The sequence below is a fragment of the Limanda limanda genome, chromosome 1, assembly GCF_963576545.1.
Source record: "Limanda limanda chromosome 1, fLimLim1.1, whole genome shotgun sequence".
Classification (NCBI taxonomy): domain Eukaryota; kingdom Metazoa; phylum Chordata; class Actinopteri; order Pleuronectiformes; family Pleuronectidae; genus Limanda; species Limanda limanda.
The window spans coordinates 8,018,849-8,042,271 of record NC_083636.1 but is presented as its reverse complement, the minus strand read 5'-3'; the positions used below and the strand labels follow the sequence as shown (position 1 = coordinate 8,042,271).

The 23,423-nt window shown below is 41.7% G+C and overlaps 1 pseudogene; it reads right to left on the bottom strand.

The window, feature by feature from the left end:
- Positions 1 to 2,421: 2,421 nt before the first annotated feature.
- On the bottom strand, positions 2,422 to 13,722 carry LOC133000534 (plexin-C1-like; annotated as a pseudogene).
- Between the last annotated feature and the right edge of the window lie 9,701 nt (positions 13,723 to 23,423).

Genomic DNA, 23,423 nt, shown 5'->3' with positions numbered 1-23,423 from the left:
TTTATCTCAATTGTTTTGGATTGGTCCGTTTACCCCTGAAACACTTCCCTCAACCCTCCATCGGCCAAGTGGTGAGTAGATAATGAGTGCATTTTCATTTTTGGATAGAACTATCCCTTTAAGGACAGAGGGTTGTTTGAATCAGGACCTTCCTGCTTGGAGCTTGTTTCCACTCTCAGTCGCTAGAGGTCGCTGTCTCCCTCGGTATAGACATGCAGCGGCATGCAGCAGCAGCCCGGTCAGAGGCAGCAGAGTGTCGGGATCTCCAGCAGCTCCTCTACGTATATTTTCACTGACCCTTCGTTTCAGAGCTTCATTCATCCCAGTGAGAGCTGCTGCTCGGTCTCTGTCCTTCCATCCAGCTGCACACATCCCTCCTCCCATCCAGCGCTGCGTCCACATCTGCATCTGGGAAGGTCAGACGCATCTTCTTTTTTCGTCAACTTGCTATCAGAGGTCTATAGTCTTAGTGGTTTTAGAGAGAAAAAAAAATAACCCTAATCTTTGATTTCTTTTTATGTTAGGGAAGTAAACTGCATCGATCAATAATGTTAGTGTTAGCATTTTGTGTCAACCTTAACAAAGACAAACTGATTATTAAGCATTGTCCTTCTATTTGATCGAATTGAGTTAATCACATACAATCTCTAATTTTGTTCAAAGGCGAGATACAACCTGACCGACTTGAGATGAAGGAAAAGGAACTGAGCGCGTCAATGTGACACACTTCGTGCGTCAGATAATCAGCTGTGTCACATGTCTCTGTTCTTTCTGTAATTGACTCATCTGCATAATATGGACATGAGAAACATCTTTAATTAGTCTTGTCATGAGCATGAAATGATCAAGTAACTGTACAAACAACTAAAAACTCAACTTGATCATGTGTTTGCTAAAAATGTATGTCATTATAAAAACTTCTTCTCACAGGAATATATTTGGTAGATGGGGTGTCAAAAGAAGTGTTTTAAAAGAATTTGTAAAACCGCGGTACAAAGAATTTCCTCAGAAACATATTTGAAAATGCTTTCTCATGCTGATCATCATCAAACATTAACTAAGTCTGTCTGTCTAGATGGCAACAGTCAGAAATATCAGCAACGCAGAAATCACCAGGAACTGTTTCTGGAAATGGAGACATGTTGTCCAAACCTTTATATACAGTCTTTGCCCATATATGTAGACTTTTTGGATGCAGGTAGTCCATCTGTTCATGTATCCTAAAAGCTCTGAGGCTTCACTAAACTGTCAGAGAAGCTGAAATTCCTCATTGTCCCTCTCCATCCTCCTCCACTTCCACATATAATGAACACATTACCCACTGCCTGGAGCTTCCCCTTGTCCTCAGAGAGGCACAAGCTGAGTCTCTGTCATTCACGTGATCTGTTGAGCTCTCCGAAGGCCGATCTGACTGCTTCAGTGTCAGACCTCCTCCAAATGAGTTAAACCTTCAAATGTTTTAGAAGTAAATAGATATGATGAATGGTATTTGGCAGTAAAATGAATTAGAGATGTGATTTACTTTTTTTTCCATTTAACCTGCATTAATTGGTTGTTGGCAACTTTGAATCAGCCTAAACATTCATCTGTATAGACTGTATGAAAAGATGGACGACATGACTGCTTGCAGTGTAACAAAGAGCCTCCTGTATGCTAATGGCGGGGACCTGGAACAAACTAAAAACTAAATGAAATCAAAAAACCCGTTGACTGCTTCTCATTTAAAGTTAATTGTTTTCACCCTGATGTTCAAGTTCTAATTTTTTTCTGATACCTTTGGTTATAATTAGTTATTTGATGCTATAAAAATGAGGTGAAACGTTATGATTGAAAGCTGAGACAGCAGCATTCATATCCAAGATATTTTGGTTTCTTTTCTGGATAGTAAGAGAAAGTTAAGACGTGTTGTCCATCTTTTATATATATATATGTATGTCTTTGGTTTCATCCCCCAGCAGACATGGAGCAGCATTAATTTGGACTCAGGTAAACCTGATGATTTGACGTCCAATATTTATTTTACTTTTATTGCAGTGTGAAGTTGCTCTGAGACAGCAAGGATATAGTACAGTATAGTGTTCAAATGTGACAAGTGTCCCAGCTTGTCGACCACAGTAATAACCAGATAGAACACAATGAATTGCAGAGAGTTGGTTCCGTACCTTCGTGTGAGTCGAGGCTGTTTTAGCGTCACCTTGCTCTTCCTGTGTGTTCTGCAGGACCTCAACCAGAGGGACTTGTCTCTGCTGCGTCGCAGGCTCCAGGATCTGGAGAGCGCCCAGCAGCTGCAGCTGGAAGAACTGGGATCTGTGGCGCAGACTGACCGGGCCCCAGCCTGACCTCTGACCCCTACACTGCTTCACATTAAACTTGCAATACAACAAGCCCAGGTTTCCAGTCAAAGACACCAACAGTGTGTTGTTTTTTTACCAAATACTTTGAACGTTTATTGATGCATTTACACGTCTCGCTACTGTGATTTGATGATGTTTTTATACTTTTTCTCTTGAGTCACAGAGTTGATACAAAAGTTTAACAGACTCCAGGCTGTGAATTACACAATGTTTATACCGACTGGATGTCACGTCCACCCTGCTTTACATGAATGATATTGATAAAAGACTATGAATTACCGATAAACACTTTTTGTGACACTTGACTTTGTGTATTTAACTTCATATCGCAACAGTGAACAGTGGAAGATTCATTGTGGAGGATTTAGGACAATCTATGGCCATTAAACTTAAATAGACAATCCTTTTCCTAATCATCTTTGGATAGGTATGCCATCACCTGAATCCTCGTTGCTTAAGAGGTCATAGCATAGGGTATTCAGTTGGTAGCAATCTCCACCCTCACTGCTAGATGGCACTAGATCCTACACAATGAACCTTTAACCACTATATGCTCGACACAAATGAACTACAGACATGATACGTGTCACTGACAAATTAGGAAACCCTGACAATTACTACTTAACACACAAATGACTGCCACCTTCCTGTCCTGGCTCAGGCAGCTCAGCTCCAGGAGCAGCTCTTCAGTCCGTCAAACTGCGTTTTCAAATGGTGCAGTTGCTCCGTCAGCTCGGTGGGGGCGCCGTTCTCGTTCAACTTGTCTTTAATCTGGAAAAGGGCATTTTACAACACAGTTGCTTTTTACAATGACATTGTTTTTTTCTAAATAATGTTCGGTGGGGCCACGTGTCATCAAAGACTTTAGATTGTAGCAGATTTATCCTCTTATATTAAGAAAACTCGTGCAGTCATTTCTATAGAAGACACTCAATCTTAGTGTTTCGCTGCGATGACGTTTGAGAAAGTGCACAGGAAGCGACAGGAGAAGCAAAGGCTCACAGATCTAATTTAGTGCCATCACATCACTGTTGAGGGGAAGTCATTGTGGGTTGTTGCATGTCAACCTCGCCAGACCATTGAACCACCTCTGTGAAGTATCACACACACACACACACCTACACACACACACACACACACACACACACACACACACACACACACACACACACACACACACACACACACACACACACACACACACACACACACACACACACACACACACACACACAAACAGACCTCAGCAGTGTGAGATAAAAAAAAAAGCTAACTTGTGAAGCAAGTTTCCATTTTGAAGTCACAACAGGATGCGGTTCTGCAACTAACTTTTCAATACTTGACTTTAGTTTGGATAGTAAAACAACACTTTATACTATAACTATTCTTATCTTACTTATTCAAGGAGACATATTATGCCTATATTCAGGTTCATCGTTTGAATTGGGGTAATAACTTGAAAATGTTGACATGCTCTAATGATCAGTGAAAAGGACGTCTTCATCTAATTACAAACACGTCGCCTTCTTCATACTATCCGTTGCTGCAGCTCCTCTTTTCCTCCTCAACGTCTGAAACACTTGATTTTAACTCCCGTCTCTTTAAGACGTGCATTGTGCTAAAGTGGGGCATTGTGATGTCACCTCACTTTCATATACAAAGTGGCTGAATGCTGTCCAACACTTGAAGACATACAGGAACCCTCGTGTCAATTTGTTCATTTATCTAATGGGTATGAATATATTGTTGTAAATGCACCAGAAGGAACACGTCTGATTCTGTTTAAAGCAAGGCTGCAGATGAACAACAGAGGAAGAGGATTAAGGCTCTTATATACTTCTACGTATCCGTTTCTCGGAGAGGTCTCAGCGGGGGGCAAAGAGTCTTTTTGATTTTTACTTCTCCGACGACTATCCGTCTAAAAACAATTCCCCGCCAAACCCATAGGTGGCGCAACGGAAGACGAGCTCAGAGAAGCCTACCCCATTTGGGAAGAAGAAGTCCACGTGTCTCTGTTTACATGTTAGCCTGCCTCCCACACACTGAACCATGGCAACTAACAGAACTAAATAAAGTGACACCCAGCGGGTCAAGATGCTGATGTAATCGTTTCTTAGCGCAGCGGTTCCCCGGTCTTGTTTCCGAACTGTGTTGCTGATTCCACAGCTTGAATCTGCTTGAGGCTACATGTAGCTAGAAGCTACCCGGACCTAGCTCCCCCCCAGCTTCCACACACAGTCAGCAGGGACTCCCGGCACTAACTACTATCCAGTGTTTGCTTCTAACCTGACGGTATTATAGAAACAGTGTCATGATAGAAGTGGAATTAAAGTCGTGACGGCGGGTTCTTGCACTGTTACCACCGCAGTTAGCATGGTGGCTAGCCTAGCCTGCTAGCGCCGTTTTGAAAGCTCGTTATAACCATATGTGACCGTGCACACATGCCCTCAGTGCTCTAATGAGCCACCGTCAGCCGGACAACTCCGCTGGCTTAACACACACGTCACATTAATCGTAGAATCATAGTTGTGTTCGTGTTTGTTGCTACAAGTAAACAGGAAGTTTGAGGTCCGGAAATACGGAAATGACGTCATACGGAAATGATGTCGTTCGCGGACCAATCACAGCCAAGAGCGGTCCGTCGGGTCTCTAACATGAAGACGGATAGTTAGAAAAATCAGACGTGTACGAAAAGCTGTCCGAAGCACTCGGAGAGGGCGTTTCACGACGGATAGGGCGGTCTTATCTGTCCGTAATAGAAAAAACGGAGAGGCATAAATTGGCCTTTACGCTGTCGGGATGGAAGTTTCTATTAAAGCGTTGATACTTGATCCGCACCTTCCTCATTGCATACGGACACAGGGTGGGACTTTGTGACTGACCTTGTCTGATATCATTCCTGATGTCCAGCTCCAGGTTTTCCATGTCACTGTTCATCTTAGCGGTGAGCTTCTTCTGTTTGCTTAGTTTAACCATCACCACCACTGGGGGTCAAAACCAAGTGGTTGAATTTCACAGATAAAAAAAGAGGAAATAGTTTTCTTGTTGGAACGACATGGCTCAAATCGCTCAGCTCGACTTTTTGTACTCACTGATGATGATAATGCAGGATATCGGCAACAGAACGAGCAGCACCCCAATGAACGGAAACGATGATTTAGGTTGGAGTTTTACCGTCTCGTCCCCATACTTTATCTGTAAATAAGCAATTATCACAGTATATTTGAAAGAAATTTGAGAATGCACAAATACATGTTTACTACTTTGTAACTATATGAATAAGATCTGGCTTGCTCTGTTTCTGTGACTTTTAGACTCACCATTAACAGCTGAAATTCAGCAACCTGTGTGCCTTGGATTTCACAGGCAAATGTGTCAGTCTCCCTGTGACTTTCTTTGGCCGTCATGGTGCAGGGGTAATGATGTCCTCCATCAACGCCCCATACTGACAGCTCTGTTTCCATCATCTCCAGTTTGTCTGCCTTTTTCTGAGATGAAAACAAGAACCAACGCTGAACTTTTTAAGGCTCCGTGTTTGTGAATGTGTGATAAAAAGATGAGAACAATTCTTTACCTCTATGGTGATGCGCACGTAGTCCCCCACACGGTTGGAATTGAAGCTGATAAACTTGGGCTCTGGGTAGAAGGTGATGGTTGGGGTGCAGGGCAACGTTTCATTGCCTACTTTCAGAAAAACTGTGCTGGGAAAAGCCCCCTGTGCATTTACAGCTGCAACTGTTTCAAAGGTGAGATTCTGCAGAGAATTAAAAAGAACATTCTGTTTTATATAGAATATGATATACTGATACATATTTCTATCATATCCCTCCACAGCTATAGCTTTACTTAAACTAACTAATGATAATAAATAAACAGGAGCAATCTTCATCGATTTGAAGAAAGCTTTTGATCTGGTTGATCACTGCCTTCTTTTAAACAAACAGTTTTACAATTCTATACTAAGGTTCAGCTCTCATCTTCATAACAGGAAACAATGTGTTGTTTTACAAAAAAACAGATCTGATACATGAAAACAGGAACGAGGTGTGAAACAAGGCTCAAGTCTTCATCCACTGCTCTTCTCTTTTTTTTAACTCAATGATCTCCCCACAATATGTTTCGGAATGTTGTGTTCATCTTTATGTAAATTATACGGTAATATACACGACTCAAACAGATTTTACGTCTCACTAAAGTACAACCCTGGCTCGCTGCTAACAACAAATAATAACAAAACTAATAACAAAACTACTCATGTGATATTTCCTGTCCCTTGCAAACAGCTGAACACACCATGAACAAACTAATGCATTTTGCTTAGCAAACACAAAACATATCTGACAAACAAATACACTACTTGTTTCTACTGAGGCTTCAGAAACAAATGGCCTTCCACATTTCGTACAAGTACAAACAATAAATATTACATGTACAAATATGTATTTTGTAAACACAAAGCAGTTGTTTAAAGCTTTTCTGATTGGAATAATTTACCAGCAAATATTCAATCCATATCATCTTTCCATATTTTGTCAATTTACTGAAAACAAGTTGATGCATCCCAAGGGGTTAATCCTAATAAAAAATTTTAATAGCATGATGTAATAATGTGACAAGGTTTGACATATGAGCTTCTTGCTGTTTTCAGTCACGGACTCTGGAAAATTGGATCTGGACATTATCTACAGTTTGTTTTTCAGACATGAAGAAGGCAGCAGAAGACTGTCTGGGCAGACACGTTCACAACAGCATCAGCATTTCCAGAACATTAAGGGTCTGGAAAGAAACGTCCCAAAAAAAGTCTGAAAGCGGCAAGTGTTTGTGACTTTGAAAAGATACATGTGACTATTACTACGGTTATGTCAAAAACTAGACATAATGCTAAAGGTTACTTGGGATTATTTGCCATGTCGTGACAGTGTAGTGTAATTCAGTGTGACGTTAAACCAGACAGTGGAACACTGTCCGTCTACAGACCCACCTGATAGGTCCTGTTTTCAGGAAGTCGGACTTCCTGCGGGGCGTGGCTCTGTGTGACACCTTCCACAAAGTCCAGATGAGAGCCTATGATTGTCAACTTCCTCTTCCCACTACCAGGAGACAGGGCAGCAGCCAATCAGAGACAGAGAGAGAGAGAAAGGGGCTGGGGGTTCAACTCGCTAATATGTTTATCGCAGTACGGTTTTCTGAGGTTTATTTACCTCAATTAGTTAATTGAGTTAAGCCTTAGAAAACCGTTTAATGAGCCTGTCACCATAATACTGACATTAAATGAAGCATCCAGATTCCCTTCAAACCTTGATGACATCACAGAGGTTCTAAAACCTAAAAAGACTAAATTACGTCACATTACTTTCTTTGCACACCTGCTGTGTTATAAAACGATCATGTCCTATATAGTCCATACCACAAAAAAATGTATCAAGTTTTTGCAAAGTGTCAAAGACAAAGGCAGAAGTGGAAGTTGCTGCAAGTAAAAGACTTTCATGTTTTTAGGGGGGTTTGTTTGTTAGTTAGTAGAAAGGATGCATTATGGGTCAGGGTTGAACTTATCTAATTTCGGTGCCGATCCAGAATTTGTTTACAAGGCATTTTACATCATTTTTATTGATGTCTCAAGAGGATTATTAAAACAGACACGTTTAGGGGAGGGATATTTAAGACTGTGTGGAATTTAGTCTGGATCCAAAAATCTGGATCTAGTTAATTTAAATGTGGCAAACTTGGTGGAGGTATGCGTTCTACTGAGTGACATTGTACAATTCAGGATGAAATAACCAACAAATCTTAACATACCTGAGCCAGGTGCTGTTTGGTACAATGTTGGAGCAGGATGGGGATGACTGGTAGGTGATGTTGCTGCTGCCGTGGCAACTACCGTCTGGGAGGAGGGCACAGACTTTGACCACGCCTTTACTATCCGCACTGGGAATGTGGAACGTCAGACTCGTGCCCGTGTTGTTCCAAACAGGAGATCTGACAGGTATGCACGGGATGAGGGTGGAAACATAAGGACGTAATTAAACATCAATTTAATCTCACTTAAATGCTTTTTTATAGTCTACAAGTCTACAGGTGTTATACATCATATATCATATCACAACCTTAAAAAAGAAGCTGAAATGAACAACGCCCAAGGTCACAAGAACCCTAAAACAGATTTAATTTCAAGTTTACCATCAGACACCAAAAAGTCTGTCAGAGTTATATTGTTTTAAAGTGAAAGATCACACGTATAAGTTATTCTGTCCATCGCTGGATAAACACATTCAGTAGCGCAACATTTTTCTATTGCAGAGTTTGTCTTTTTTGATAATTACCATCGCTTTCAAAAAATGTTTAAAGATAAAAAACCAAGTAATTAGTTACGTCTGTGAGCAGAGCAATATTTTACATCACCCAGTTTCTGGCTTTAGGAAAGAGAAGCACATTCATATGTATTGACAGGACACTGACATGTATCGAGTCACCTGTCAATACTGTCACCTTGAAGAATGTATCAAGTATACGACAGGTGTTATTTCCCTTTAACGCCTGTTCTCTTTGCATAATGCATAATCTTAGTCGTCCGTGAGCTGACTCACTCTTGTGGCTTGCATTCTGTGTGCGCCTGTATCCTCACTCTGGTCACGTCACTGAGGTTACGACCGTATAACACTGCGTGGTTTCTGCCGTAGAAAGACACAACGCCTGGAGCGATGGAGGAGATCTCTGGCGTCTCAAGGTAAAACACACAGATAATTATTAGTACTGCCTACTGATGTTTTGAATTGGACTGAATGTGAATAACGTGAACTTCAGAGGGAAGCACGTGTGTGGGAGTCGAGGGTTCGGACTCACAGAAAACTTTGTTCCTGACACCATCCTTTTGCAAACACTGTCCTGCAGGAGGAAGCAAGAGGAGTAAATTCAGCAGGTTTACAGACATTCAAAGGAATTAACAGCTAAGATAACAGTAGAAGACAGCTAGCATGGTAGAATCCAACTACTTTAATTCCTTATAATTTACATGTTGCATGAATGTGCAGAGAAAAATAAAAATAAATAATATTTGGTATTCCTGACAAGGGAAGACATGATGAGATTGGGATTTAAATCAAAGCAAAATCAACAAATTTTCTGTCCAATATTTGATCGAGTTTTTTGATAATTGCTGAGGTGAATGTCCACCAGGGTTTCAACATCAATTTTACGATAAAATAATGTCTCCAATGTGGTACAATACATAGGAAGACTGGAAAAACGTATGGTAGATAGATGAAAATGGGTATAATTACATTTCTAACTCCTTCATTTGCCCAGGAACACTTGTTTTTGTTCCAGCCGCATCCGGCCTCGATACACTGCCGACACCTAAAGGGAAATCAGACCTTACAAAATAGGCACCAAAAATGCCAAAATTACAGACAAGGTTTTTCTTTTCATATAAACTAACTGGGAACTTACAACAAAGTATTAGGCCCATGGATAATGTTACATTTTACAAGAATGAAGTAAATTTCTATGAGAAAAAAGGCATGGCATTGTGAAAATAAATTCTTAGTTTTAGGAGAAAAAAACTGCCAAAATATTGTTTACATATCACGCAGCTATTTTCCTTCTCTACAAGACAGAATATCCTCCGTACTCCCTCAACTGACGGGCTGATCTCCTGATATTCCGCCTCTGACACATACTGTACCTTAAAATTGCGACTTCATTTTCAAGAGCAGATTTTTTTATCCATTGACTGGCTCTATTACTCCATCGTAGAAACTGATAATTTCTTCAGCACTTGCACGGTTTATCTTTTTCACCTATGATCGATATTAAACATGTGATCACAGTAAGTGTTTGATTTGTGTAGAGCAGCGGTGGACTTACAGGACAGAGGTTGGCGGACCCCCGATGTCAGAGCACTTGGTCAGCGTCAGTCGTTCCGATAACTGCGTCGTCCCAAGTCTAATTTTTACAAAGACTGCAGAGATAAACCAAACAATGAACATTACAGCAAAGAAAGTTCATCTCATCATAGTTTTCAGTCATAAAACAGTTACTTGAAGAGGAAAGTTAGTCCAAAGAAAGACAGAGGTAATGTGGCAGTATCCTGGCACTGGTAGTTTCACTTTCACCATTATGAGACGCAGACTGAGATGCAGCTAGTAAATACCAACTGAATGTTAGTAGATGCCATTCACGCACACAGCTATTCTATACCTAGGAAATTGCGTGCATCTCATTCACATGCGATTAGATTTATCAAAGATTACTAACCTTCTTCAGGAAGTGTGCCATTAGGGAGGATGCAGGTGCATTGTGGGAACATCGAAGCAGGGCCACTGGTGCAGTGAATCGCACTGGACCTCGCAGAAAACTGACAGGCGAAGTTAGACCATGCCTTCTCGCCTGCGGTCAGGTGAGTCTGGATGTTCAGTGTGATCTGAGAGAGGTCGGGATGTGAGGGTTTAAAGGACAAACAAGCGACAGACACAACTGATGATAGTTCAAACTCTGTCCTTTATCTCTACCTGGCCAGTTGGCTCCTTAGCAACACTGTGGGAAACCATTTTCTCTTGATAATCCTCAGGAATGGACAACCAGTCGGAATCTACACAGTCGTCTTCAAACGTGCAACTAGAAAAAGAAAAAGATCTGAGAACTGACTTTACAATTGTTCGGAAAGCTGTTAACAGATTGTTTAAAGATGCAGATGTTTCCTCACCTATCTTTTGAGCCACACCAGACACACTGCGGATCCTGTGCAGACCAACACTCCTTCACATCTCTGTACGTCCTGCAATTTGATACAGGAACACGCTTCATCTAGAACAAAACACAACGATTAGCTACACTTTAAAACGATATAAAAAACAGCATAGATAAGTTGGATCAGAATTATCCGTTCACAACAAGTATGTTTTTACATGTACAATTAGGGCTGAACGATTAATTGCATTTGCGATAAAATCTCGATATGATAAAACGCGATTTCCTAATCACAACGTGCGCGATTATAACGTGCGAACGAGAGTAGGACACCGGGCTGCCGTCCTCACCCGCAGCCAGAATGCCGCGGGACAACAAAACTCCGCTGATCCAGAAATGCACTAACCTGGTTTCTTACTGGCACGTACACATAGTTACGATCAACCGGATCCAGCTGAATCTTGGGAAACACTTGGCGATCGTCATCAGCTCTGTAGAGCACCGTGGGACAGGAGGTGTGATAGTCCTTATCCACAGCGAGCTGATGACAAGAGTACAGCTCTGGTTATGTTTCTAAGAAACTGAGCTACTGTGGTGTTGAATATTTAAAAGGTAGAGATAATATCGGTGAATAAAAAAAAAAAAAAAACGGCTTTTACTGTGTAAAAGGGAAAATGTAAATGTCGTCAACATCAGCCTATACAGGATATGATGCAACTGTATGTTGCGTTGCTCAGGTTAAAGAAAAATGTCATAGTGATGCCTGTACGCTCTCCGTTTGTAATGTTTATTTAGCGTTGAATAGTTACAGTTCGACATCATTTAAGAAAATGGAAACAAACACGTTGTCCTTTCTCATCAATGTGTAAATATTGTAACTTTGTTGATGTGCTGTGCTCTAGGTGACATCTATCATTCCTCTGTCTGTCCTGGGAGAGGGATCCCCTGCAGCTTTTATTTCCCCCTTGGCTAAAATGAGTTTTATTTGGTACTTTTTTTTATTCTTGCTGAGGGTTAAGAACAGAGAATGTCACACCCTAGAAGCCCAATTTGTGAATATGGGTTATAAAAATAAAACTTGACTGACTGACTTAATTGATACAACGAAAACAGATGAAAGATAGCACAGATTGAGATGACACACACCTTAATGAGTTGCCCATCTCCAGTCCCGATGAAGAAAACCACCCAGGTATTGTGCCTCACTGCCAGCACAGAGGTCATGTTGCTCTGCCTGAAGAACACGGCTTTCGGCCTCAGTGTCTTCGGCTGACAAACACAAACACATTGATCGTCACATCTGGAGCCAACAGAGCTCAAAGAAGAGGTACTTGAAATAACATGTCATTACTCAAGGCTCAATACCAAGTCCTCAGGTAAAGAGAGTCATGTTTTAAGTCCAATGACTGAAGCTGTATGTCCAGCACAGAAATTGATATGATGAACTTAGGGTTGGATTTTATTTTTTTTATGAATCAAATTCATGTCACTTTACACTTTATTTCTTATATATTTTGCTCTTCAATAAGATCAACTCAGTAGCTACCAGCTAGACTCTCATACAACCCACTGGCTGCCTACTTACAGTTACTGGATAACCAATATATTGATATTAATTATTTTGTTATCGAATATATAAAAGCTTCAGAAATGGACCCATTACCTAGGGGGCACTGGTCCTCTTGCCGCTGTAGAAGTCTGGATCTGTATTCCCTTTTCCGGTGAAATCCGGGCTGATGTCGAACACAAGCAGCTCGGTGTTGGTCCGTCCCACGTCCGCACTGAACACTCCGCTCCACAGCACCGGCTGCGCCCCCGGGATCACCGAGGAGGCCACGAGTCTGTGACCCCCGGCTTCAGAGACCCTGAGAGTCGCACCTCGCAGCGACTTGAGAGTCAGTGTCTTGCTGCCTTTACCCTCGAGCCAAATCAGACGGATTCTGTTGCTTGTATCAGCAGAGCGCACGTTGGAGAGCAGATACATGGTGGAACTGATCTGAAACCCATCCACAAACTCCACAAACTCCACTTTGTCACTGCTTTGGATAGATGGCACGCCTCTATCGCCACTGAGAGCAAATATGCCTCCAGTCTGGTTCTCCTCCGCATTCTGGAGCTGGACAGTGTGTAAGTCAGTTGTGCATCTGGGCCTCTCCTTCTGCTTCGGACTTTGCTCTATCGCGGTCAGAATGTACGTGTCGTTCTTGGTTGGATTCTTCTCCACCTTCACCAAGACTGCGACGGACGCGCTGCTGGGATCCAGGGATCCCACCTGGATGCTCTCACTGTGCTGGAGGCTGGAGATGTCCATCAGCTTCAGAATCTCGCAGTGGCCACACGCTTTGTCGATCACCCCGCAGCTGATCAAAGTATCACTCTCAACCAATGGAAGCAACACGTTGATGTTAAAAGTTGAGGTCGAGAAATCCGTCTCAGAAACCCTGTGAAACTGCATCTCGTCCACCTGGGCCCCGCCCTTCAGAACTCCTCTCTGGGACACGCGCTGGACCAGGGTCAGGTCGTGGCTCAGCTGGTACAGTGTATCATTTGTAGCAACCTAAACCGTGTTGGTGGCCACGGCGTAGTGCTGGATATCTCTATTGAAAGCGAAGCTTCCATCCGGCTCCAGACACAGAGCCGCTTCTCCCCAGAGAATAACAAGCAGACCAGGCAGCAGGATCATCTTAGAGCAGCGATGGCAGCTTTAACTGGGAAAACCCTCACACACTGACGGCCTGCATGGCACCACACACTCCACCACACTGTCACTGGAGCCGTGCGTAAAAGCGCAGCGCCTCAGCAGAAAACAGAAGTGGTCAAAGTGGGAGGGGAGCGCGCATCGAAAACGAAAAACAACTATCTCAATGACATGATGACTCTGACTCATTATTGGATTCATTCAGCTAAATTGATCCCACTTTAATCGTGTTTAAAACCAGATCTACAGAGTTTCAGTCTGATATACCCAATGACGCGTGCGCTCCTGGGATGATTCCTGACCACCACAGCCTCCTGCTGATATCCCCCCCCCCTGTACTTTATAACTTGATAAGCTGCTACCACCACTTCCCACTGCCCACAGAGCAGAATGAAACACAGAAGATGTCAACAAGAAACGACTCGATGACGATCCACTCTGCAAAGTTTTTTCCTCTTTGACGTTCAAATAATCAATACGATCAAATTATAAGCATGACTCCATGAGAGTATACATTCTAGTTCCAGCTACTTTATCACTGGCATTACCGCTTAATCGTAAAAAAAAGAAGACTTATAAACAGTTAGCAACATAAAATACAGAATATTTTAAAGAGTCGTATACTGCCCTCTTGTGGTTGAACCGAAAGAGTTGAATCTAAAGCGATTCCAGTTTGTCTGAATGATGCCCATATTTCAGAATTAGTTTGGTCTTGTCACGGAGGCCCACATGTTTTCCTGATGTAGTTTAAAGTTTCCTTTTCTACTGTTTTTATTTATCATTTAGCCATTAAGAGGCGTGTAATATTCTTAGGTTTCACTCTTTTTGTCGAGTTCAGTTCCAGATTTGCTCCGGTTTAACAATGTGACACTTTATCAGAGCATCCATTTTGACATGGAGTTGATGACACAGGTGATCCTCGGGGCATGAATCAAGGCCGCACTGACATACTTTGCTGACTGCATTGAGGACTCGTTTGGTGAGGGTCTTTCCTCCTTGAGGGGTCACTGTGGAGATAATGTGTCAAAGGTTTAATGTCTGCAGTAAAACTGATGTACTGAGCAGTGCAAGAGTCAAACTTGAGCCCATGTTCCTCTAAACACAAGGAACAAAACTACCAATGACACTTCTGAGGAAAAAAGGCTTCACACACAGACTGTAAAAAAAGGGTCAATGTCAGAAAGGCTCTCAATGGCACCGACACCTTTAAAAGTCACTGGTTAATATTGTTTGTTAAATCTGTAAAACGTGGGTAAAAAAAGTGTGGTATTACAGGGTGTTATAAGCGGACTATTTCTTGACCTATCTCAGCAACTATTTTTAGTCAGCAAGGAACGGACAGCGGCTCTCAGAAGGACGCTCCAAATCGAAATGTTTTCAAACCTTTTAAAAACTAAAGGGGGCCTCCTTGAGCAAAGACGCTGACGATGCATTTCAATATTGTAAGTTTGATTCTGGTTCAGGGGGAATCAGTGAGGATTAAAACTGATGGTGGCGTCTTAAGACCAACACTGAAAGAAAAACAGTTACTGATTTAAACCAAGCTGACAAAATAAATGAATATCAATGCAGCGGAAAAGGTTCTCAATCAGTATTTCTACCACTATTGGATCCCCAGACTCAATTGAAAGCAGCAGGAAAATCCTTCAACATTACACTGGGTTATTGAACATACCTGGACACAATTATACAGAATCATAATCAAACCTTGATTCATGTTCACATTTGTGTCTCCTGAAGAAGTACTGTCCAGGTTGGTGCAGTTTAAATAAACGAGTTACCTTAATTGCTTTAATTCAGCATTTGGAATGCTGTGAATTTCATGAAAAAGTCACATCTTCCAAGTTGTTTCTTTGGCCTTCACGATGCAGGGATACTGATTTTCTACCCGACCTCTCCATACTGACCACCCTGCTGTCATCATCTCCAGGTTGTCCGCCTTTTTCTGAAATGACAACACAAGCAAATGCTGACCTTTCATGAATTGGTGCCATACGTGTGTACATGTGTGCTGAAAATATGCTCTACCCTCTTATATGCTCTAGGCCTTTTATGTTGTTTTTTTTACGTTTAAAGAAGCGCTCACCATTCACTTCAATTGTAATGGATTGGGCTGTTTACCCCTGAAACACTACCCACAACCCTCCGTCGGCAAAGTGGTGAGTAGATAATGAGTGAATTATCATTTTTGGATAGAACTATCCCTTTAAGGACAGAGGGTTGTTTGACTCAGGACCTTCCTGCTCGGAGCTTGTTTCCACTCTCGGTCGCTAGAGGTCGCTGTCTCCCTGGGTATAGACATGCAGCGGCATGCAGCAGCAGCCCGGTCAGAGGCAGCAGAGTGTCGGGATCTCCAGCAGCTCCGCTACGTATATTTTCACTGACCCTTCGTTTCAGAGCTTCATTCATCCCAGTGAGAGCTGCTGCTCGGTCTCTGTCCTTCCATCCAGCGGCACACATCCCTCCTCCCATCCAGCGGTGCGCCCACATCTGCATCTGGGAAGGTCAGACGCATCTTCTTCTTTTTTTTTTCTAATCGGCGGACCTGACAACTTATTTTTTTGTAAATCCAGATCAGCATTGTATCATCGGGACATTGTTACTGCATCCAGCGAGCTCTGGTGAGTGGTTCTCCCGGTGTTTCCATGTGAGGTGCTTCCCTGCGACACATGAGGGGTGGAGAAGAGGGAGCCGGTGGTCAGGCCACAGGGGTTGATCGTCCCCTGACAGTTCCTTTAGGGCAGGAATAATCCCATTCCTCAGATGGATAACCAGCAGAATCATAAGTAAAATTATCATTCTTTTATGGGAATTTGAGTTTGTCCTCAGTGTTTCTGATATTATCTATTATACTATATATATATTATCTCGCTTGATATCAATGTGACGTTTCATTCTACAGTCACTGTTAAATTTGTTTGCTGATAGAGGAGCAGCAGTGTCACATTTAGAAAGTTGGATAATATTTCCAGACTTTTGGGATATCGCATGCGATCCAGGAGATTAAGCATGTTTTTTTTTTCTAAATTTAATGGAATCACAGTTGTGAATCAGTTTTCGTTGATATGCAGTTTCATCTTTCTCTGCTGCTTGATGTCCCTCTTGGGTTTCGGGGATGTGATCAGCATTCACGAGCAGCTCTAAGTGTTGCATAACAGCCCACATCTCAATGGGACTTGATGCCAGTCAGCACATCCCACACGGCTGCTTGCCAGAGCGGGGTCCGGGGGGGTGGGGGCTTTGAGGGGTCCTGGAGAAGGTTGTAGGTGGGACGGCGACAAAAACGATGATTGTGTTTATTTTGATAGACTTCAACATCCTCAATAATAAGAGGTTAACGCAGGTGTCATGGACATATTTAAAGAATGTGGCAATAATGTAATGAACCAGAGTGAGTCACAGTGGTGGAGAATTTCTATTTTGTGGAACTTTCAATGTTAACGTTCCAACATCGAATGTCGGGTTGTGTGGGTTTAAGAAGGGTTTTCATGTCTTCCACCTCTAATGACTCATTGTTATTGAAGGTTTTTTTTGTGTGTGTGTATGATTGCGTTTACTCCTTTCAAAACTGGAGAAAGACAAACGTTATCGCAGCGAAGACTGAGATAAAACATGCTCAAACAGGGACAAACTGGTCCAAAGTCTAAATCAGTATGAGGGCTGTCTGACAGGGGCCTGTCCCCACTGGCTGAAGTCACCTCCTGCAGGAGTATACAGTAAAGACACTTTCTTTGCTTAGTTTATAAAATATTGTCTTGATATTTCAGGAGAATATCAGTATTGTGATATTCAGTCTGAGAGCTTTCTTTCCTTTCAGAGGCAGTGCACCATGCAGTCCACTGTTTGTAGTTTGATGACAGCCCTGTGGTTTGCAGTCTTTCTATAGCCTGTGGCGCAGCGGGTCTCCTCCCATGGTTTGGAGCCCAGAGGTCTGCAATCTCCATCGACCACAGCACCACCACCCAGATTCATTTCTCAGGGTAAAAATTACCCAAAAAACCAGCAGGGCACAGCGCGGCAGAAAATACACGTGCATTGTTTGACAATTTGGATGGAGTCCACTGTGCAGCAGAGGGCTGTGGGTTATAAAAAATATATATATTATGATGTTTCAGTAAAGTGTGGATTCTGAAAAGAGGGCATTGGGTCCATTGGTCTCATGCATTTCATGATCCCATCCTGTGATACAGTACAATTCAAAGTAATGTTAAAGACAGAAGACTGTTTCAGGTTGAAGTCACAGTTAGTATCTGTGTGAAAAGCAGTAATGAATATTTTTTCCCTGCGTTATTGACATTTAATACTTTAAATACATCTTCCTAGCTTACTGACTTACTGTGTATGTGACGTAGTCTCGCAGATTTGTTGCAGGAAGTGTATTGAGTCTGTCCATGTGTGAGAGAAGAACCAGCACGTTGAATCAGTCACACAAATGTTCATGCTACAAAGGATATGTTATGTTACTGTCGGGCGCAACGTGTAAAGTCCCTTTATTGTGTTCGCCTTCTCGAAGATAAATAAAAAAGCCCCTGTTCTTGCAACGTTACTATGACATCTTGTTGTTGAAACACTGAGAAGATTGAGGGAACAAAAGTTGTGCTTTGGTATAAAAGGATGTCTTAAACACGTGGTATCCAAATAGTATCAAAGTATCAGTACTTCATAAGAAAATGTATAAACCTGTCTGTTAAATATGAAGCCTGAAAACAGTTGGCTTAGCAAGATTGGAAGCAGGGGGACCAGCTAAGCCCAGCACAATGACTCATCACTCTACTCAGCACATAACTAACCATCAAACCACAATGTGTTGTTTCTACACTGTGGTTTTTGTACTGATTAAATAAATGAGATGAAAATGTGTTAATTAGTCACAATCTATGCCAACCGTCTTAGATTAGGTATGAATTTGTCATGGTTAAAGTTAGAAAGTAATCTCTTTAACCAGATTCTGCATGCAACAGATTCTATATCAAATTTGAGGAGGCTCAAACAGCTTTCAAATAATCTAACTTCATATGCCCATAGCTGTTAAGATGAGCCAAAAATGTAATTTGGACCTTAAACACCTACAAAAGGTATCACTGTTTGTTTTTTGTGTGGAAAAAAGTTTGATTTGTGTGATAAAAGAAATGAGTCTTGGCCCGGACATCCGCGTCCTCCAGAGGCCAATTCATCATAAGACGATTGCTGGTGGGCTCTGTGATTTGAATGAATGGAAGCCAACGGCAATTCCTAATGAGTATAGCTGAGCGAACATTTGTGACCACTGGAATAAGGACAAGTTGGAAAATGAGGACATTTCATTTCTGAGAGCCCATTCAAAAGGTTGAAGTTAGGTTTAAAGCATTTTGAAGTGACGGTTAAGGTTAGGTTTAGTCTCTTGGGAACACGTGAGTTTTCTCGCAAAGCTAGAAGTACTAACCTGTGTCTGTGAGAAAGAGAGAGAGAGAGAGAGAGAGAGAGAGAGAGAGAGAGAGATAGAGAGAGAGAGAGAGAGAGAGATAGAGAGAGAGAGAGAGAGAGAGAGAGAGAGAGAGAGAGAGAGAGAGAGAGAGAGAGAGAGAGAGAGAGAGAGAGTGATGGAGTCAGGCTGGTGGGTGGAGTGGGTGGAGGCCATAAATGGCAAAAGCAAAGAAGAATGACCGTGTCGGCAGGGAGACACTGCTGCGTGTTCCTCGGCCTCGTCTCTCACTGGTGTTTCCCTGCTGCTGCGTAGGAGAGCGAGGGATCACTGCAGCAGTGTGTCTGTGTCTGTGTGTGTCTGCTTGCATGAAAATGTGTGACTTTGTCAAACGAATAGAGAGGCAGCAGGTACATGAAAGTACAGGAAAACAGATGAATCAAATCAGTTGTAACAGTAAAGAGCCACATAATCTGTGCATGTGGGCTGCTACTGTCCTCTTCATTCAGTGTAACACTGGATATTGAAGGAGGACCATTTACATACTTTCAGCTTTTGGAAGCCTTTCATGACTAATACTTTCGTCATATAATAGGAGGGGACGTGACCCTCCATCCCTCGTGGCGATTACGTGCTTATTTCCAAACACCTCAAACTAAATTGGATGGACAGAACAAAACAAAACATTATTGTTGTCGCGGTTACTTCTCTCACAGCAGTATCGCCGTGTGATTCATTGTTTTGATTGTGCTGTCTGCACGCTGGAAATGCATCCACATGAGTAATGAAACAAACAATACAAATATTTAAATACGCTGATGGCTGTCATGATGCTGACGAGTGAGAGACACAGAGATGGATGATCCTAGCTCCACTAGAGCCACGCCAAGTGGCACACGGCCACACCATATATGGGTGTGTGTGTTGGTTCAAAAAGGGAAAAGTTATCTTAAACCCTGAGTGTGTCTCTGCACTTGTATGGCTATACATTGAGAAGACCAGTTTGAGAGTTCAGGAAGCGGAGGACATTTTGTCCGGTCCAAGAAAGCTGGAAGTTCATAACTTTAACCAGTGTAGAGCTGGAGAACACGTTTCTGGCACTGATGCACAACCATGCACATTTTTTTGCTTTTATTAAACTGGACACAGTGTACTCAACTTGTGATCCGTTTCGGTTTTCTCCCATTTTTCTTGGACCATCTCATTTCAATCAACAGAGATGAACAGAAGGTTCAGAGTGAAGAGATTTTTGGGGTTAATTCACACAAAAGCAACGGCTGACAGATTTTTTCACAAACATGGCTGAATTCAGAGGTAACTCAGAAGGCTATATTTGGTTCTCATGATTGAAACAAATGCCGTTGCCTGGAATCACTTATTTTGCCTCATCATAATTTACGATTACAATTCACAGGTTAACAATTCCTGTTGTCCTTCATTGGCGCTTGATCAAATACATTTTTGCCCATTTTATGTAGATGTGTGATTTGTGCTTTCACAACTTTCTGCAGAAAAGATTTAACATGTTACACGCTGGTGCATTACAGTATTTTAAGTAACACTGATAAGCCCAACAGGAACTGGAACTCTCACAATAACATTCACACAGTAAGAACATCCTGTTGTATTTCAGCCTGCCATTACAAGACTAATTTGCTTCTGCGAGAACAGACTCAGTCAAACAAAAAACAACATCACGCAGTGACAGAACATTGGGAACAGAATAACAAAAGTTATTTGTTCTACTTTTAGGGAAACTAGTGCAGTGCCCATTATAAATATAATTGTTTGTAAACCGCCATTTGCTTGGCCTGTGGTGATGCTGGTTACATCTTTCTTTCTGGAACTGTAAAAGTGACCAGCGAATAACCGGATTCTGTTCTTTGCACCGATTTTGAAGTCAATGCTTTGCATAAAATGAGACTGAATTTGCTTTATTACTGTTCACATGTGAATTATACACATTGCATGTTGGCTATTTCAGAGGTTTGTTAACCACTCTTAGACTCAAGTTCACAACATTTCTAAATAAAAGCTCTGTAGTTTTGCTCGGTATAAATTGTTGCAGCAACAAAACAAACACATGCTCTCAGTTGGAATAGACCATTTTAATACTCTCTGATTGGCCTGAGAATAAGTCTGAATGGGAGGAGGGCCCACCTGCAAGTGTCAATGAACATAAGCTCACTGATTGGCTAGTTTTGATATAACTCTAGACTTCTAGTTGCAGCTCTGCATTACAACACTGAAAACGAGAAAGTATCTTCAGCTCCAGCTTCTCAGCCGCAAACTGCGCAGGTTCAAACTGTGAGCTCTTACTTAAACTGTTACACTACTAATTCCACTGCATGAATGTTAATGTTAAAGCCTCACCTTTGTATGTTTGTTTTTTTGTTATCAGTCGCAGTGAGTGTATCCGAGGATTCTTCTGCAGTCACAAGATACTGATTTCAATGAGATTATCATCATCGTCGGGTTAATTTCAGTTCAAACAGCAGCCAGGAGTGTCTTTGGGGCAGAAATTTTAAATCAATTATTTTGATAAAATAACTGCGCAGTGGGTTATTTTCTTACCAAACAGACTTGTGATTGGTTGTTTAATCGGGCAGAAGTCCTGTTTTCTTTTTGAATAAGCGATTTTAGCTCTTGGCAAGCTCTGCTCTACGCCTCCCTGCTCTCTCCGTCTTCTGCTCCATTTATCAACCTTTCGCATCTGTTGCACACCTGCGGGAGAATCTAGGAGATCAACAACTCCGAAAAACAGACCGATCCCACTGTCTCTGTGCTATACAAGCTGCACCCTGTTTGAAACTGAGGCCATATTAAATTGTGGTCTTTGTATGCGTTATCTCCTAAAGATGGACAGACAGAAGCGTGTTAGGGCCGTCACCTTCAGCTTATTAAATCTGCAGCAGGAACGATACAGTGCTGGTCTCAATCTGCAGTGAGAATATAAGGAATATGCTGCTTAAAGTGCAAATGACTAACACAGTGCAAGTGCTCTTATCAAAGGAAAAGAAGCAAATATATATTCCAGAAAGGAAGGTTCCCCTGCTCTCCATTACCATAAACAACTACATGTATCTAAACAGAGTTTTTTCAGATTTAATTTAGTTCAAAATCCAATAAAAAATATTTATATTGCAAATATTAATATTAAATAATTACTTCCTTCCTTCCTTGTTTTCTTATACGATTCTTTGCAAGGAACATCGGAAAATCGTTTTCTCCTATTTTAAATAGTCATACTAGTTGGACTAAACTCCTGAAGATTATTTGGCTGTCACTGAAGTTTGCCTCACTCTGCTGATGCTGTCTTCCACCTTCAGTAAAAACAATGCAGTTATTTGGCTCCAGTTTCTTTTCTAGATGAAGCCATGCTCTGCCATGACTGTACTGGTGTCAATCATTATCCAAACTGCAAAAACTGCATGTGCCCAGCTTCACTAAGACTGAATGATATCATCTCTTACCCAAGAACATGTCCCTGTAACACTTTCTATCCAACCCTATTTCCTCTAAATCCCATGTTTGCTCTATTAGTGTACTAGTGTGTTAGAAACATGATGCTGTTTGAGTAACATTTCCTGTCAACATCACAAGAAAACATTAAAACTGATTACATCAATATACAGGTTCAGAGAATGCAGTTCATTTATATCCCTCCTCCAGAGATACCAGCTTCAAAATGCCAGGTTGGGCAATGGCATTTACGTGTATGTGAATCTATGTATTGATCCTATATCACATCTTTAAAGTATATTAGTTTCACTAAGATAAAATAGCAATTTTCTTTTCACAGAAATCCCTTCTTAACCGCTCCAAAATAGCCACTGGAAGGAGTTGTTTTTGGAGCGGCAAAGAAGAAGTGTTTTTCGGTATGTGTAGCGTTAGCCAGAGCAGGCTAAAATGTCTGCAATTTTACAGTATTACCCGGTCGGTACTCGATTCAGCCAAAATGCAATATCCTGGTATCAGAATTTGCGTTTGGAAGGGACACATTATGAAATAACAAATAGGACTATCTCTACCAATTACAACAGGTCAGGAAATAGTCATTATCCACTTGAGGTCACTGAAGTATGATATTGTATTCAAAGGTTATTTAAGTATTCATAGAACCTGGTTGGAAAGATTATGGCCTCGATAAAAATACAGATAAAGTCAACTTTGATTTAAATGAACATTTACCAGGAATTCCTCTATGACCCACAAACTGTGCTGGAAAAAAAGGAATAAACTTGTTCTTTGTGTTTCCTCAGACACTCCTGGACGGATGGCTGAC